Below are 18,698 nucleotides of genomic sequence, written 5' to 3'. Positions count from 1 at the left end.
AAGGTGAGCCCAACCTGTGCCATGCAGATGGTGTTTCCTAGAGGGAGATGTGGTCATTAGCAGCACTCTGAGTAGCAGGTGTCTCCCAAGCCAGAATAAGGCAGGTGATGCTACCTGCAGGGCTTGAGACAAGGCATGGTAAAGAAAATGCTATTTAGCACTTCCTTGGGCTGAAAAATGAGGTTTTCACATGAAAACCAAAGTTTTGTTGACCTGTCTCTGGCCTCCAGCCTCTTCCAGAAGATGCTGCCCCAGAAACGAATCCGCTCCCAATCCTACACCTGACAGGTGAAATCCCAGCCCCTCCGGATTTCCTCATTGCACGTGGCGGGAGGCAGAAGTAAATGGGAGACGCAGTTGTGAGGGGGGGGCTGGTGGTCCTAAAAGCTGTGCCAAGCCGCCCCCCATCCCGCCCTCCCCATGCACTTCTTGCTGCCCCGACACCGCATCCGAGCGGGACCGCACTGTCCTCCTGCTCCACAAGCAATAATCAGTGACCTACAGTCAGCTGTAATTTCTTTAAAAGATGAATTTAACTTGCAGATAAACATCTCTTGGAAGAATGGGACAGGGCAGGACTTCGGTGCCTCTCAAGGTCTCCGTGTCACCCAAATTCGGATGAGCCAGTAATGGTGGCACATCACTGAAACCTCCTTGCTGCCGCTCCTGAGCCTGGCAGTGCCAAACCCAGAACCACAACAGCTGATGCAGACGAATAACTCATTTCCTTGCAAAATGCTTTCCCGAGATGTTTTCTTGCTTTAGCTTACCATGCACTCCCCTTTCTCCGTGTCTTTTCAGGGAGAGCTGGGCTTGCCAGGTCCACCAGGACTGGATGGTGAAAAGGTGCGCGGGGCATGGCTGGATGGAGCGAGACCTTGCAGGAGCTGAGTTAAAAAGGAGTTTACTTGTGTCCATAAGAGCTGCGGCTGTGAAAAGCAGATCTCAGCCTGCCAGGAGCAAGCTCTGCCCCGCAGCGTTCAGCTGCATCTCCTTGAACAGCCCGCTACAGCCCTACAGCAGCCGCAGATGCTGCGCGTGGCTAAAGGGGCTCTTTTACCAGTGGTTCATCAGACACTCTCTCAAATTCTGCTGTAAGCATTCCCACCCCTAAATGGCTGTGATCCCTGCTACAGCCCAGCCAAATTCTGCTGCGCCCGCAAAGTTGGCATATGTGAGTTTTATCGTTAAAAGATGTTTTTGTGAGCTCGTCCTGCGATACGGAGAGAAACAGTGGGAACGCAGAAATGGCTGTTATGGGGAGGGGGTTTAACAGTTTTCTCCTAAGCGAGTTGTTTTCTGTAAACTTCCAGGGTCCCAAAGGAGCAAAGGGTGACCAGGCAGCGTGGGGATCGCGGGACAGAAAGGAGAGACAGGAGAAATGGGCTTATCGGGTCCACCGGTACGTCCCTCTTTCTGTCCCTGTACGTCTACTGCTCAGTCCTTTAATGTGCTGGTTTCTGCAAACGCTCGGTGTGCGGCTGGGCTTGCTGAGCTCAGCCATGGCCCCTGCGCTGCGTCACCGCGGAGCAGGAGGATGCGGGAGCTTTGAATTGTCTTTGCTAATGATGGATGATAATGGCTTATTCAGAAGGTCATCTCAGCTGGTGGCAAGGAGGAGAACATCTTTTTTCCAAGTCCCCTGGGGATGAAGATGAGCTTTGCTTGAGCCAAGGCTGGGGTTTAGGGGAAGAAAAATGTATTTTTCTCTCTTTTTTGCTTTCCTGGAAGATGCACCACATCAGCGTGATGTTTTTATCTTTTAGGGAGCAGAAGGGCCAAAAGGAGACAAAGGAGAAAAGGAGACACTGGCTCACCGTGTTTGCAGAATAATCATGTAAGATCCTGGCACTGTAAAGCCTCTTCCATGACATAAGGTCAGGCAAAGTCGGGGGGGGGGTGTTGGCTGGAGCCACCAGTTCCGTATCCATCAGTGTAGCGGAGGGGAGCAAAACCCAACTATTTTCTACAATAACTTTCAGATGCATCTAAACGGAGTTTTTCATTAGGGAAAGCATGCTCAGCACCGCGAAGTTACCTGAGATTTTGCATTGATGGTTGAGATATCGGATGCTGCTGTTGTAATTAATGTTTTGCTCTAAAAACCCACAGGGCTTCTTGCAGTTTTGTAGGATTTCTGCATCCTTTTTCCCTTATTCATATCTTTTGCTTAAAACAAAACCATAAAAAAGTGGGAGTTTTGATAGTTTTTTATTAGTGATGCAAGAGCTCTAATTTTATCCTGGTTTGGGTTTTTTTTTAATCAAAAAGGCTGGTTTCCTCTAGTCTGCGCAGAAAATGGCATTATTTTCCATTACATCCATTTTGCCACTGGCAAATACACTGAGTAGCACGAGTCACACCGCTCGTTTCAGAGCCTAGCTTGATTCGCGTGCTCATTAATATTCAGTTATTTGTAAATCCTACGAGCAACTCTTTGATTAGCAGATATTTTGATTAAAGCCATTAAATCAGAGGGCATTAAATCACAGTTCTGGGATGCAGGAGGTTTCCATTCCCAAAGTGTTCTCTCTGTGCCAACGCTGTGCCCGGCTCTATTAATGTGCCATTTAATTCCCTTCTGCAGATCATACCCGAGCCTGGACCCCCTGGATTACCCGGCCCTATGGTAGGACTCTGGAAAGCGGCTCATGCAATTGAGCATTTCTGGAGATCTGTTATTGCACATGACTAGTTAAGGACGTGGGTTGGTTGCTCTGTTAAGTAATTGTGGGCTACTGTGAAACTGGGAAAAAAGTCAGGGGAGAGAGGCACCTGATTTAGGAGAGTGTATCAGCGTTGGTGGCACGTTTTGCAAATATCCAAGTTGCTCCTTGGGATGGGGAAAAGATAAAACCGTGTGGGATGGGAAAACCTGTTCCCACCCCATGATAGTGTCTATATTCCTATAAATTTGCCCAAGTCGGTAAGTTTTTGCCATCAATTGCAGTGGGGAGGATGTGGGTGGTGATGAACACACAGAGCATTTTTGATGCAGATTATCTAAGGTGTTTGGTGCCTACGATGGTCCAAAAAGCTGAGCTGCTGAGAGCATCAGGAAGGTCAGGATGCCTCTGCTGTGTCCAGGAACACAGTTGTTCTCTGCTGTGAGAGTACGTGCTTCAAAACCAGGTACTTTCCAGGTGATGTTTCCCTTGATTTGATGTCAGAGAACCAAATAAACTGCCACCTGTCTTGAAAAGAAATATTTGGCCATTGTTAGCCCATAATTAGAGCAAGAAATGGTTTGGGAAGCAAACTTGGGGGTTTGTGTTTTAAATTCTGGTTTTCAGATGCACCATTGTCTTCCCTGCAGGGTCCTCCAGGAATCCAGGGGCCTAAAGTAAGTCACTAAATTAAACGTCACCCGCTATTCCCAGGCTGCCAGTGCGTTATTTACAGGCTCACAAAGGCCTGTCAGCTCTGGGGACTGATTTTTTTTGTCACTGTTTGTGACAACACATCCCTTGGCTGTGCTGTTCAGCAGTTGGCATTTTGGAAAACAAGCCATTTGTCCTTCCACTTACGCATTGACCATCTTAAATCCTCTTTCAGCGCAGAGGTTCAGGGTTTGCAACTCAGGGTTTCCAAGCCCGCAGGCTTAAACCTGTATTTTCAACTATTTTCTTTTGGTCTGGTTAAGAGGAGAAAACATTAACAGCAGTGCAGGTGTGAGCACCCCAGAGGTGTGGTGGGTGTGTGAGGTGGCTGTCCTGGGCAGAGCTGCCAGGTCTTCTTGGTTGATGCCATTTCATTTGTGCAGGGCTTGGATGGTGCAAAGGGAGAGAAAGGCGCAGCTGAGAAAGGAGACCACGGTGACACTGGACCCGCTGTGAGTCATCTTCCCGTTATCTCATTTCTGCCAGAAACCTGCCTTATAGCAACTATCCTAATGCTTTTGTTTCTTTTTCTTTAAGGGCCTCCCGGGTGCTCCAGGGCTCATCGGTTTACCCGGTACCAAAGGCGAGAAGGTAATCATCGGTGTGGGAAATGAGCAGTGAGGTTGTGGTGTAATCCTAAAATAGAGGCTGATAAAATCCCTGCCGTGGTGGGTCCAGCCAGAACTGCAGAGCTGGGGTCACCAGCACTATCCCGATGCATGGCGAGGAGCTCCCCTCGAGTCCCAGGGAATGTTGGGCGAGCCCGTGCTGTCACTACTGTAGTATTTACCAACTAGATGTAAGTGCCTGCAACACCAAACTCAATATGACACATCTTAATTTTTATTTTTACAACTGCAGGGAAAGCCAGGGGAGCCAGGACTGGATGTGAGTATGGAAAACGTTAATTGATATGTAGAAATGTGAACAACATGCATGTAAAGGCCATCAAATTGCTTGAGAATATCGGAAAATGTGTCGCTAACACTGTATAGACTACTGTCCCTTAGACACAGTGCCCACAGACAATGTCTGTAGGAAAGGGCTTAATTCAGGCCAGTTGCCGGACTGCTTCCACCGCACAGCGGTAACTGGTCGGCTAAAGATGCCACAGGGGTTTCCCTTTCCGATTGACAATATTTATATTGGATTCAGAGAAACAAAAATCTCCAATAGAGGGAGTGTCACTGGGGTAGGTAAAGCAGTAGCTTTCCCAAGAAATTGCTGAGATACCAAGTCAAAAGGAATAAAATGTCGTATTTCTCACCATGGGAGGACGGGTTGATCGCTGGAGGTTGCTTATGTTGAACTGAGATGCTGGGACGTTCACATGCTAAACTTAGAAACCTTTTTTTCTTTTTTCTTCCCCCCCACCTAAAAATTGTCATGATAGGGTTTTCCCAGGTCTCAGAGGAGAGAAAGGAGAGAGAAGTGAAAGAGGCGAGAAGGTGGTGGGGTATGGCTGTAGAGATGCTGTTTGGGGCGGACTGGCCACTGTTCGGCAGGCAGCGATGCTTGGCCCTGGGTGCTGCTTCCCTCCCCAGCCTGGCAGCATTTCTTGGGTCACTGCTGTCTGGCCCGTTGTGTAGCACAGGTGTCTGCATGGCCCCAGCGTGGGCAGGATACGCAGTTAATTCCTACCCCGTTGGAAGCGCTTTCTGCAAGTCTGTCCTTCCCCTGGCCACAACCATTGTGGGGAGAAACGGAGCAGCTGACAGCTCCGGGTTGTGAAGAATCACTAGTTTTGGTTTATAGACCTTGAAAATGGATCCAAGTCAAAGGTTTTGTTACAGGGATCCTTAAATAAAAGGGTGCCCAGCTGGAGGCAGGAGCAGCTGGAAGCTGGTGCTCCCACTTATTGTCGGATACCAACCTGGTTTCTAGCAAAAACCAGTACATTTAGTCATTCTGTTATAACATTACCCATTAAAATGTCTCCACCCAGCTTAACTGAAGATTTGCACAGTGATGTCATTAGTCAGTGGAGGTTACACTGGTGCCAACAGCCCTACTCTGGGCGAGGGATGGGACCCTGCAAGTGCTGTGCGAGTTAAAGCCGAGGAGTTTCCCCTCCTGTTCCTGATACTTTTCCCATTGCACCACAGGGTTAGCGCGGAATACGGGGAGAAAAGGGAGCCAAAGGCAGAAGGGGGAACCGGGCCCTCCCGGACTGGATCAGCCTTGTCCGTGGTACGTCTTCTATTTCACTCGTTTCCAAGCAGCGCGCTGCTGGGACTGCAAGGGGACGCGGCTTTGCAGCCAGGAAAGGGGGGGAGGTTTGGTAGTTCTTTATTTCGCAGTAAATCAGAGCGGATGGTTATTGTTTTCTCACTTTTATTAATGGTTTGTTTTATCTGCACTGCTGGAAGTTCACTGCTGGCTGTAAGGGCTCCTCTCTGGCCAGCTGGGAGCAAGCCACAGCAGTAAAAATAATCTTTGTGTTAGACCTTCTCATTGTAGTCGGGAACAATGGGCTTCAGTAAAACGCTCTTTGGAAGATAGTGTGCCCCTGGTAAAGCTGCTGGCATGGCTTTTGAGTACATCCGAAACCGAGGAGTAGCTCAATGCAGTGATGCGAGGCGATTTGAAAACAAGGTCTGCTCCATCCCTTCACCTCCGCAAACCGAGCGAGGGATGAGCCCGGCTCTGGCGCTCCCGCCCGCGGAAGCATCTTAGTTCTGCCAAGGATGTGTGATGTGTGAGCCGGAGCTCCCCAGGCTGCCAAGAAATGCCTCTGGGAGAAGAGATCTCCCTGCGATTCTCCGCCCGAGACAGCAGCTCTGTCCCTTCTCAGGCACATCCCGGGACACTGCCATGCAGCGTGTACAAAGAGGCTTTCCAGGAAACCTCCTGGCTCTTTGAGCCTGAGGAAGGTGGAGCTCCCAAGTCCACTTCCAGAACCCCTCATTCCTTTGCTAGGGCCCAGAAAACAGTGCATCTATACTGGTTTATAAGAAGTCATTTGGCCTGGTCAAATTTACCTCTTTTTTTATTACTCTCTTTCATATAAAGACTAAACCAGAGAGATCCCTTCCCTAAACACTTTGAGGCTGCAGGATGGAAGTGATTTGTATCATCTATTGAACTAAAGCTATTTAAATGTAGCTGTTGGCCCCTAGTCTAGCTTGCACCTAACTAGTAGGGCCGGGTACCTGCTCCAACATGCTCTAAAAAACCCATTTCTTTCCTAAATGTGTGATTTTTGTCTCACCCTGTCAGCACAGCTATAGCAATCAAAGCTGCCGTGTAGCTCCACTATATGAGTAAAAGCTCCTTCAGTCAACATGGTTTATTTTGCTTGGAGATTAATTGTGAACTACAATTCTTTCGTTTCTGATGGATCACCTTTCCTCCCTCAACATGCTGCATGATTTAACCCTCATCTTTTTTCACTGTGCTGTTACAAACGTGGGTCTCTGGTTTGTGTATAGAAGATCTTTCCCAGATGACAGACTCTACGTGTCTGTGAATCCCCACCATAAAACAACTCTGCTGACATGCTGCATCATCAGAAATGGAGGGGTAAAGTTCTGGACCCATCCTCCTCTGCAGAAACACGGGTGCCTGTTTGAGTAATTCCCGTGTCCTGTATCGTTCTCAACAAGCAGTTATTTTTTCAAACAGGGAGATCGTAGCATTGCAGGCAGCAAGGGGACCCAGGTTTACCAGGCCTGGACGGGGCGAGCATGCCCTGCCCTTTGGTACAGTATCTGCTCTCTTTCTTTCTTGCATGGCTTGTGTGTGTGTTTCTGCAGTGGCCAAGCCCTGTCCCGAGGAGCAAAACCCTCCAGGGAGGGGCAGGACACAGGCAGCAGAGCTGGAACAAGATGTTTCTATTTGGCACGCAGAGAAGGACACCAGTGCCTTGTGCCTTCTTCCTCCCAGTTAAAACTACTTTAGACGAGTGTAAGCAACGGGAGACGATGTAGGGGATGGGATGCTCGCCCCTTTATGATAGATGCTAAACCTTTAGTTGTGGTTTCTCTCAGCACCTGTGGCCCTCGTTGGTGCCCCTCGTGCCTGTTGCTTCCGCAGCCCGGCCGCTCCGATTCCCAGCTGGGTTTGAAAAGCTTTTCCCGAATGCACGGCCGGTTCTGCGGAGCGGCGGCTGGAGGGGCTCAGCGGCACCCTGGGCATCAGAAGGGCATTTGCAGTGTCAGCACGTAGCTCTGCCCGCAGAGCTCAGGTTGAAGTCCGGCGGTTACGCAGGGAGGTCCGTGCTCCGCTGCCGGACAAGGGCTCTGCACGACTAGCTAAAAAAGGGCCATTGTTGTATTTTCATTTTTTTAAGCACAGAAAATGCTGCATGCTAGATGATTTGCAGTTGTCTTCAGAGGAACAAAAGGGCAGTCAGCTGTCTCTCTTCAAAAAGTTAAATTACTTTCGTATGTGTCAAAGAAACCAATTGCTAGCAGCAGGCTCGCTTCAACTCTCCGGAATTTACTCCCTGGAGAGTTGTATTTACCAACTATTTCCTATCTTAACTACACAGAAAATACAAGACCTACGTGTGCTGCAGGCACTGTAAACTGCAGTAGGCGATTTCTCCAACACTAACTACTACATGAGTAGTTAGTAAAGCACTTGCACATCTTCCCCCTTATGTATGTGAGGGTTTGTTGTGTGTTGGCCACGAGTGTTGTCTTCGTTCTCCACCCACCGTGCGGTGGAGGCTTGCTGGTTCTCAGTGACGGCTTTCAGTCCAGGAGCACGAGCACCAGCCTTACACACAGGGTGCAAAGCTCTTTTTGAGTTAAATCATTTTGGAATCACTCGAATGAAACATGGTGGAGAGGCACGGAGGTTTATGATGGCCAAAATAAGTCTTGTGAGTGTACAGGAAGGAGAAAAAGCCCAGGGCAGAAACAGCCCCGTGACTGTCGGTGTTACAGTGTGCTTTAACAGCAGATCAGGGTCTTTCTACATCAAACTCCTGCTCTGCGCCTTGTCCCCTTTTCCCTTTACCCTCAGACAACTCTAGCAAATGTACAAGTTCCACTTTTTTTTTTAATGAATAGTTATGGACCAAAATATTGACTGGTGTCAGCAGAAATGTGTATCTTTTCTAACTAATGTTATAGGAAAGCATGTGAAAATAACTTGACCTCTTACACTATGAGTAGCTGGAGAGGGTAACCTTGCTTCACTGCGTCTGCTTTATTGGGCATAGGCTATTTTACATATAAAATCAATACAGAATACAAAAATGTGATGACTGACATTTACAGTAAAAAATGTAAAAATGCATTTTGACCTATATTTGCACTAGCAGTTACTTCTGCTGCATATGCATCCTCGTGGCTTCCCACCCCTAGTTAATTTGGGGGTGGCTCTGAGGGAAGGGTCAGTGCATGTGTGCTCTCTGTAGCTCTACATGCAGAAATTCATGCAATCAGAGATCCAAGAGCCTTTAAAAAAATCCAGCATCAGAAAAGGCAGCTGAAGTCAGCTATTTCTTCTAAAGTATCTTGAAAGAGTTGGTCATACATAGTCCACTCCTCTTCTAAGGGGCTCCTTCCTTTTCAGTGTTTTCCTCCTGGTAAGTAAGCTCTTCTGGCTTTCTGACTTCTGTATGTTTGTTGCATCTCCATCAGAAAAAGACAAATATTTTCACTCCCTTTGCATAGTCCACAACTCATCCTATTTCAATCAGTTCAGCAACTCAAGATTTCTTAAAGAAACTAACTACTGCAGGATCGAATTTAACACGATTAGGATATCATCCAGAAAAAAAAAAATTACAACACTGCCCCCAAACTGAGCACATATTAACAAAAATACATTTCCACATCATGCTTTCCATATATATGTCTGATTGCAAAAACCACTACCTTATAAAGCAGATTATGAAGTTAATTAACTGTGGTTGCAAATTTTTTTATTTGTTCACGTTTTCTTTTTGTTTAAAGGAAAAAGAAAGTTTATTTTGTGTGGAGTTTTTTTTACCCTGGGGTGTATTCAGTTTTGTGTGGTGTGTGACACACGGATTACGTTGCCTGCATATTTGGTTTTGTACATATACAGTAAATGGGTTTTGCATGGTAATTAACAGTGCTGCTACACCTTTCATCATTGTGAAGATTGAGCTTTAGGTTTTGGGGTCTGACGCTTAAAGTCACTGTCAACAGAAATTAAATCTGTAAATTCCATTTTGCAGGGGCCAGACGGACTGCCAGTAGCAGGATGTTGGCATAAGGTACAGTAATATTAATAATTGTATATCCTGGATCAGGTCCTGAGTAATTTGTTTGCTTGCATGGTGATTGTTTGCACTGCTGTGCATCCTTTAAGCAACAGGTTTCATGCCTGGCAGACATAACAACACACCTTGGGAGAGCAGGATTCCATCTAGCTTCATGTCCTGTTCCCCACAGCTGTAGACTGGTGCTAGGAACACGGCTCCAAAAGCTTGCTAGGTGTGAAAAATCATTCTCGTAATAGTAGCAATGCCTTTTTTCAGGCTTGCTCAGGTTAGGCTTTTATTATGGCCCAGGCAGTTTAGCAACCACTCATGCAAAGACTGCACCACTCTGCAAAACGTGTGACTTACTCAGCCCATACTCACTAGCTGAGACTTTCACAGTGGGCTACCTCTGTCGCTGAGTTACAAAACCTTTTTTTCCAAACAAAGACTTTTCTGCCACTGTAACTATAACCCACAACCACGATGCTGCTTCAGCACTCGAATCAGTAAATCGGGGTGCACGTGGTCAGGTAACTCGTGCCGTCTCACGCACCCACAACAGCCAGGGGCCGTAAGTGCTGAAGGCAGCCCAGGAGAACGAGGAGAGCCGCGTCCCCCGTAAGATGCGGGTTTGATCCGGGCTTGCAGGAGGATGCTGTGACCTCCTTCTCCAACAGGGGTATGCCACTGAAGCTGAGGGAACTGGATTATTAACCCAGTTTCAAACGTGTGGTACGTTGACACAGTTCAAGTTAACAGCAAGCGTGTTACTAACTGGTTGCAAACCCTCAGTTAGAACGTGAGCACACCCTTAGCATATAATGTTTTTAATTCTGTGGTAAATCGTTTGGATGTACTTTAATAGTAAAAGAAATCTGAATGCCAATCCTTATAATATTAACAATAAGATTATTAAGTGTAATGAATGGAGCATTTCTGTTTGATTAAAATGTTTGTCTGTGTGTTCTTTTTCAGTGATCTCTAAGCATGAAGCACAATATGTAAATAATGTGATATATTTTGATCTTTTTAATTTTTGTATAAAAAAAGGAAAAAAAAAACATTTTTCAACAGTAATATATTGACCTTTTTTTATACTGGATTCTGTCATTTATGGACTTGGAAAATATTGTAAAGCTCCCGAACCCGTAAGATCCGCATGGCAACATCAGGATTTGATACAAGTACCAAGGACCATAGCTGGGAATGACCAGTACTCACTGCTCACTAACAGTACTGAGACAGCGTGTTGCTTCATGTGCCTTATTGCATGAAGGAGGGAGAAATCCCTGTCCTAATTTGGCTCTCAACTCTGTCTTTTGCGTTGCACATGCACGTTAAAAGGGTGAAAAAAACTGGCTGAAAACAAAAAAGAAAAAAAGGATGCAGCCCTAGAAACGAAAGAAGCGGCTGTACACCATCTGGTCAAAGAAAAAAAGGACTTGCAACTTGCAGAGGAAACAAAGCCAAGCTCCGTTCATTGCTACCTGCTGTCGATACGATGGAAACAGCAAATCTTTGGCTAAAGAGAACAACCTTGACTACCTGTGGATATTTCCGCTACTATTAAGAAAAGCTTTTTATCTGAAGAGGAAGCAGCTCTGGGTCCTGTTCTGGGGTCTGTGGCTGAAGATGTGCAAACACTTTGTTACTGTGGAACCCAAATTCCCCAAGAACCCTCCACTGCAAAATTTCCAAACACAAAAACCTAGTAATACTTTCAGTGTAGAGAGCTGCAGGACAGGGAGGGCTCTGCTGAAGTCTTTTCTTAAACAACAGAGCACGTAATGTTGCTGTTGGCCTTCCCAAAACTTGGGAGTTTGGAGTATTTAATTGTCTTGGTTTGTAGGGTTCATTTGCATTTGATTTTTCTTGGTTTTTAACTGTAACGCTAACTCGGCATGCTCCTCTTGTCCTCTTCCTCCTCGCCCCTTTTTCATCTCTTTGAATTATCTCATCTCAGGCACATCCCATGCAGAGCAAGGTAATGAATAAAAGGGGGTCTGTAATTTTGATATCTGCATATGGCATTAAGTGAGATCAATTAAAATTTGCAAAATGTTCCACCGTTCATGCTTTTAAGATGTTGAGAAAAATAGAGATTGTGCAGTAAAAAGCCATAAAAAATTATTTCAGGGAGGAAGAAAATGGCTTACAGCTGAGTCTGTTCAGCTTACAATGAAGATCAAGAGGCAATCAGATTCCTTTACAGGGAGGACATGCTTTATATTAACAAGTTCTTAAATTGAACAGAGAAAGATGTACAAATATCCAGCCAACATGTGGAAGCTAAAGCTACACAAAATCAAATCAAGCCAGCCATGGATTTTAATGGCGAGACTGGTTGGTTAATCCTAACCAGACCAGTGACGTAAACCCCATCACTTTAACGCCTTTTTGATTTAACAGATCATTTCTGGAGGAAATATTTTAGCCCAGTATAAGTTGCTAGGCTATGCAGAGGAGTCTTAGGTGAAATGGAGAGCCTGACCATGATATCAAACCAGATGATGTCAGGGCTCCTTATGGGCTTGATCTCAGAGAATACAGAAGGGAATAATTTTTGTTGCACTGAGTAGAGCTGAACCCTCTGTTAGATCCTTGTTCCGTCACATCTCTGACGGCAGCTACTGCCAGAGAGGACCTGAGGAAGGGATGTGAGTGTCCGGGTGCCATCTGCCCTGTACAAGCTCACCTAGCACTAAGGTAGTTCTTGCTCTGATATTCTGAAGAACAGTAGGAACATGCTCAGTGCTCCACGCAAGTAGGGTCGTGTTTGACTGATGTCTGCGAGTTCTTACGTGTGACTGGGTCCTAGATGTCCTCGAGTTTCTCCTTTTAGTCAGCTGGGAGCATTGGTTATCTGCTGGTAAATGCTGACATGGCCACCTAGCTTGGTAGGTGTGGACACAAAGACTTGTGGCTGTAGGCAGTGAACTTTTATTACCTGGCTTTGTTAGCTGCTTAGGGTCTACACCTACACGTTGCTTGCTTTGTGGCTATACTTTGCATCTGTATCAGTTACTGACTTTGTTCTTGGTCACCATATAGATTAAATTGTGTCAATTCAGATCAATTAACAAATCAAGAAACGAGAACTATGTAACTCAAAACAGCAATGAAAATGCATTTTATTTACTTCCATTTCATGTTGTTAGCTATCACTTTTGGTGCAGGGGTTTTTAAAGGCATTAAAGGAGCAGTTGAACAAGCTCCCGCACTGGCTTTTAGTGCTTTTGAAAAACCCCTTTACTGTCCCAAATTAAAGTTAAAAATCTTCTTCTGTGGAAGGTTGAAGGCAAATCTCTCATTGATGTCACCGGGAAGAAGATCTGTAATTGTTCCCTTAATGTACAGTTGCTCTTCCCATCTCCCCCAGTCGTCTCCAAACTAAAAGCAATTCACTACTCCAAACCACACTGTGGGCTTCTACACTCAAATCCTGCACGTGTCCTGTTCATGGAACCTCTATCGATATCAATGAGAGTTCAGTCCCCAGAATGACTGCAGAAAGCACAAGAATCTGGAAGTGTCCACAAACAATCTACAATGCAGATAGAAAAGTCTTGTTTTACATACGCTGGCAAAAACTAAACAGCTTTCTATCTAGCTCCTACTCGAAGAAGTTTGATATCACTGAAGCTACAAGACAAGCTAACCTCCAAAGCTTATGAAATTATATTAAAATTTATATTTTCTCTGAGGAAATACCCCGAAGTCCTATTATCTTCAGGTAAACAAGTCAGTATTCCGTCTTCAACTTGTGGAATATCCAGTGCTTGTAGGCATCAACTGTGACCACTGCCAGGCCTGCAAAACATTGATACAGAATACCAGAATAGTGCTTTACCTATAGCTCTAGTCGTTCTGCATGGCAGCCGTCCCCCTCCCAACACAGAGCTCTGCTGCCATAGAACCCAAGACATTTGTTCGTGACGGAGGAAGAGTGCTCGTTTTGAATCCGCTAAATCTCTTAGCTGGGGTTGTTTGTCCCCGAGGCACAGCCTGGCTACTCACGGTGTTTCCATGCCAGCCAAGGAGGAAGGCTAGAATTATATTCCTAGCACAGGACTGTGGCTGGTATCCATACCCATCAGCGCTACCACCTCAGCTGCCAAACCTTTTAGTGGTAATCTTTGAAAATTCCCAGGCAAATGCCCTGTCTGCATTGGTTTATTGTGCATCCCAAATACGGTGAGTCCAGCACGTGCAAAGGAGATCCATCCATGCTCCTGCAGCGAGTCTGGTGTGTTCAGGACGTCTGACTGCACAGGTGCAGATGGGCAGCCTTGTGCACAGCAGCTTCTCTGGATTTCTGCCACTGTCACTTCCGTTAGAAATGCTGGCAGGTACGGATCCTGCTGCATACAGCGCCTATTGCCGCTTTTCCTACACGGGAACTAACCAGTAAATCTCCGGGAATCTGCTGGTGGTACGTCTACTCTACCAGCCCCTTCCGTCGCCAATGCAGCCGAGACTTGTGGAAGGCAGAGCTCCCGGAAACAGAGCGAGGTACGGATCCCCGGGCAAGTCCTCAGCTGGGAAGGGTCCGTTTGGCTTTTATATCCTGAACTCAGCGTTCCTTATCGATCGTACCGTGCGGACCCGCAGACTGTATTAGAGGAACTGTTGATTTTTGTATCAATTGCACAGAGTCTAAGAGGAAATCTGTTTAGACTTGCATGTGCTTTCCACACACGCATATTTAGAAGTGTAGGTGGTTAAATTATTTCAGAGCAGCCATGATCTTATTGGGAAGTTAAAAAAAGATGTGCTTTGCTCAGCAAATTCATGCCAGATCAGTTATTATCTTCTTCTTCCATATAAAAATGTTTATGCGGGTCTTTTTGAATACTTTGACTTTGCAAATAGCTCACAAAGATAAATTTTACTTTTAGGTAGTACTAGCAGCCTCGCTCAAAAGTCAGTAATTATCTCAGCTTCTCACAAAGCGTGATGCATTTTTTTCCCCAGGAAACCTATTTTTATTTTTTCCCCCCTCTGGTTTGACAGAATGTAAGATTGTTTTACAGGAATTCAGAAATGCAGCTAAATGTTACCACTAGATGCCAGTAGCAATAAAGATGACTGACAGGGAGGCTGCCAACTCTTATGAAATGTAGGTCAATTTGAGACTGAGCAACTGATTTATCTTGATCACTAAAACATTTAGTATGTAGCTTCATGGATTCATCAATAGACATTCTGGTTAACACACTTAAGTTACTGATCATGGGGGAATCTAAAGCCCAGCCAAATTTCTGTTTTATCTTTGTTTTTTATTTTACAAAACAAAATTTATTAGTCTAATTTAACCAACCACGAAAACATTACGTTAAAATAACCATTTCTGCCTGCTGCCCAGGAGCAGATGGCAAGCAGCTTTCTGTAAGGCTTGTTCTATTTAAAATTGTAGCTAGCAACCATCTTCTAGTTACTACCAACATCCTTTCTCTAACGTACTGTAGCCAAAGCAATTGCGGAAGCAAAGTTCCCAAACTGAGTCCTACGGGCACAAAAACTCACTTGAAACCCCTGAGAAGTTTTCCAGCCACAAAGCTCTGCAAGCAGGGCTCTCCCTGTAAGGCTTTTGGGGAGTTAGGATTTTGGGGAAGGGAACATGGCTAAATAACCCCCGTGTCTGTAACTCCAGTGCTGAAAGTGTGCTGGCAGCTCCAGGGGCCCCTTGCCAGAGCGTGAACACGATGATTTGGCCTGTGCTGATGGGGGTAGGTGAGATTAATTAGAATTTTGCAGCTGAATTGTGGGTTTGGCCAGTGAGTTCAGGAGGGTTTCTCTGGGTTATGAGACAGGTGGCAGAGAAAACCTAGTCTGACTCCAGACTGACATTGTTTCCAAGCCTTAATGCACGGGGATTTTAGGGTTTGGGGTTGTTTGTTGTTTGTTTTTTTTTTTAAATCAAGATATTGCCACATGCTTTGTTTTATTCTCATGGGGGCAGTGACCCTTCTTGTATACACTGCTTCTAACGCTTGCTGTATATATAATGGTGATGAATTTATTTCTGTACGGATTTTTCTCCTGCATATTTAAAAATGAGAATGTTTCTTCTAACGAAGAGACTTTCTGATGTGTTTTCTTTTTAGGAAACCAAAAGATGAAATACTCAGGTGGGCTTTTGTCTTCTGTAATTTCACAAATTCAGCATCTGAGTTCCTTAAGCAAAGCAGCAAATCGCATGTGAGGTTTCAGCAGTTCAAGACATTGTATGCAATGATGAAAAGTAGTCCATGGAGAATGACACAGGTCATTACCCACGGTTTTAAGATTGCTATGGTAACCCACTGCCCAGGAAGCATGTTTGGGATGACCAAGGCTTTCATGCCAGAAAGCCCGTGTTCTAGTTTGGCTGCTTTCTTCTCTTCCCCCCACAGGCAGGCCCAGTGTCCCATTTCAGCCGCTGTAACTGGCTGTAATAATGCTGAATTAGATCACACCAGCAAAGATTTCAGTCTGCAGCCTTTGCCATCTCACCAGCCCACAGCTCGGAATGAAGCTGTGAGTTTCTACAAACAGGCAGGTGGTTTTGCAATCAGCCAAATACAGTGGACTCTTGGGCCAGAATGAAAGAACTCACCCCTTTGTAATGCACAGCTTCACTAAAATGTGAAGATGCCAGAAATTTCCAGCTTTATTGTAATGGTAAATAACCATCCTTGGTCAACACAACTGTGCCTTATTAGCCTGTAAATTTAGTATGTAATATAAATATTGGAGCTTAGGCTTCCTGGTCATTGAATATTGAGTTAATGGTGCCCTCTAGAGGAGATCTTTTTGTAATAGGAACAAATTTGATGCTAGGACAGATTTTATGCCGTGACACTGTCCCTTAATGGACAGCACACATGCAGATGGGCACACCTTTTGCATAACTATATGGTTTGAAAAGATAGTTGTAAACATGAGTGCATAGTTAGAAACTTTAATCTTTTTTCCAAATCTGGCATTTCTTTCTTGGGAAATACCATCATAGTCTCACTGCTTTTGTTTTTTTCAGTTGTGTTGTTGCCCAGACAATTTAAAGTGTTATACAAATAAAAATCTATCTGTAATAAGTTACCTGTCAAGTTTCCATTTTTAAATTTTAGAGCACAGAAAGTTTGAATTATTTTCTTTACAGACAATAGATTTCTATTTAAGAGATGCAAAAATGTAAGTACCAACAAATAATAAAAATGTAAATGTCCCCAAACCACTTGTGCTGGACAAATACTGTAGGTATCTGGCTGAATTCAGATCAGTGAGTTTGGTTCCAGCTTGCACCAGCATAGCTGGGAGCATCCTCAGTAGGTGTCCAAGGGTGGAGTCAAACGTCAGTACTGCTTTATTGAATCTGAAGACCTTAAGTTTTACCTGTTAAGTATCTGCTGACGTGCTTAGTAGTAGCACAGCCTGCCTTCCAGATGTTTAACCAGGAAGATTTTCAGGTGAGAGGTGCAATATTTAGATAGATTTCAAGAAGCCCAAGACACTTGAGCTTGCCAGGGCAATCACTGTGGCATATACTGACCTTGGCAACTTTACATGACAGAATTTATGTAAGAATATTTCTTGGGCCTTTTTGCAATAGTGATTTTTCTTTAAAAAAAAAAAAAAAAGAGGGGAGAGAAAACATCTGGTCAGGCTAGTTAGTCCAGTCTCACTGTCATCTACTGAGGTCACCTGCCTTTTAATTGTGTTTCTGGCACTGCAGCGAACCTGACCTTAATTAGTACAATTTAAAAGACTTCACAGCTCCACTTTGGGGAATCTATTCCAGACTGAAGCAAACCAGTGAGTAAAAAATCCACTTCCTAAACTTTATTTTCCATGATTATCATTTATGTTTGTATGTTAAAAATTACTTCTAGTATTTTCGTGTCCCCAGGTGAAATAGTGCAACTTTTACATATGCTTGTGTACCATTAGATGGCACAACAAAAGGGATGTCCAATTATTGTGTAATGTGCAGCTAAAGTAAGTGCTGAAAAACTGCCACTTAGAAATGAATGGGAAAAGGACTTAATAGATTGTATGACTCTATATTACTGTTGAGAGCCTGGGAGAAAACCACAAGAAAGCTGGGAAACAGAACTTTGCAATGCATAAGAAGTGGCATTATTGACAACAGAGTGGAATAAGAAATGCATTATTAACATTCGCAGTTTTCCTATGTCTGAGGGCAACAATCAATCTCTGTTCACTAAGTTCTGGTAGGAGTTGCCTCATATTTGCAGTTTCATGGAACGGTCAGCTCACTGTGTGTCTGTGTGTGCTTTCTTATATAACATAGATACTAATGAACAGCAACTTAAAATGGAGATGTCCCAGTTATCTGGAAATGACACTAATACCACTTGCTGGTTTTTTATATGCTGTTAAACACCCCGTCGTACGCTTAACATGATGTTATTAAGTATAAGTGGGTGCATATCAAACTTGCATTTCTGAAATTACATAGAAAAATTAGAACTTGGTTTTGCAAAGCAGAAGCACCCATGTTACTCACTGAATTTCCAAATTAAGCAGAAAAGGTAGTACATTACCATCAGCTAGAATGAGATTTGGAGCCCTGTTGTGTTTGCTGGTTAGTTTCATAGACAGAATGCAGTTTTATAGACAATTTCATAACATAGCAACTTTTTGTGCTGTTATTTGGGGTTCTTTTTTCTAGTGTCTTAAAAAAAAAATCAAAAATATTCAATATGACAAATGTTCAGCACAAGATACCACAGTCAAAACTGAAAGCCACTTGTTCTGTTGCATTAAATTACTTTGGACATAAAAGTATTTTTTTAACTGGTATGTACACTAGCATTTCTGAAACAATATAATTTGAGAAACTATACCTGCTGGTATTTAAAATCTAAATTAAAATCTCTCTTATTTGTATACAGCTTAGAAAAAATACATGCACTGTGTGCTTTATCTGTCCATATTTGTTTTGAAATTATGCCGATAGGGCTTAATCCTCCACCATGTTATGCAAGTGTCCCTTATTTGTGTGAGTGGTTGCATCACTCCATTAAGGCTGTTCAGATGCGAAAGGGCTATTATTTGCGTGTGTGTGTGCAGTTTTGGATACCTTGTGAAAAGTAGTTTTGTTTTGAATGTTTTACATGGTTATTTTATAC

The 18,698-nt window shown here is 44.3% G+C and overlaps 1 protein-coding gene across 3 annotated transcripts in view; it reads right to left on the bottom strand.

Moving 5' to 3' along the window:
* Nucleotides 1–8,595: 8,595 nt before the first annotated feature.
* The window catches only part of LOC147525714 (heterogeneous nuclear ribonucleoprotein A/B-like), a 30,271-nt gene continuing 20,168 nt past the window's right edge, over nt 8,596–18,698 (bottom strand). For 2 of the 3 annotated variants that reach the window (XM_086631080.1, XM_086631084.1), the window contains one exon: nt 12,668–13,374. The gene's annotated coding sequence lies outside the window, so the exon portion shown is untranslated. Of the gene's footprint in view, nt 8,966–12,667; nt 13,375–18,698 lie in introns of those variants that run through there. The other variant, XM_086631083.1, reaches the window with a different exon arrangement.

The sequence above is a fragment of the Tauraco erythrolophus genome, unplaced genomic scaffold, assembly GCF_009769465.1.
Source record: "Tauraco erythrolophus isolate bTauEry1 unplaced genomic scaffold, bTauEry1.pri scaffold_92_arrow_ctg1, whole genome shotgun sequence".
In the NCBI taxonomy this organism is placed as follows: domain Eukaryota; kingdom Metazoa; phylum Chordata; class Aves; order Musophagiformes; family Musophagidae; genus Tauraco; species Tauraco erythrolophus.
Note: the sequence above shows the minus strand (reverse complement) of the source record. Positions and strands in the feature narration are given on the sequence as shown.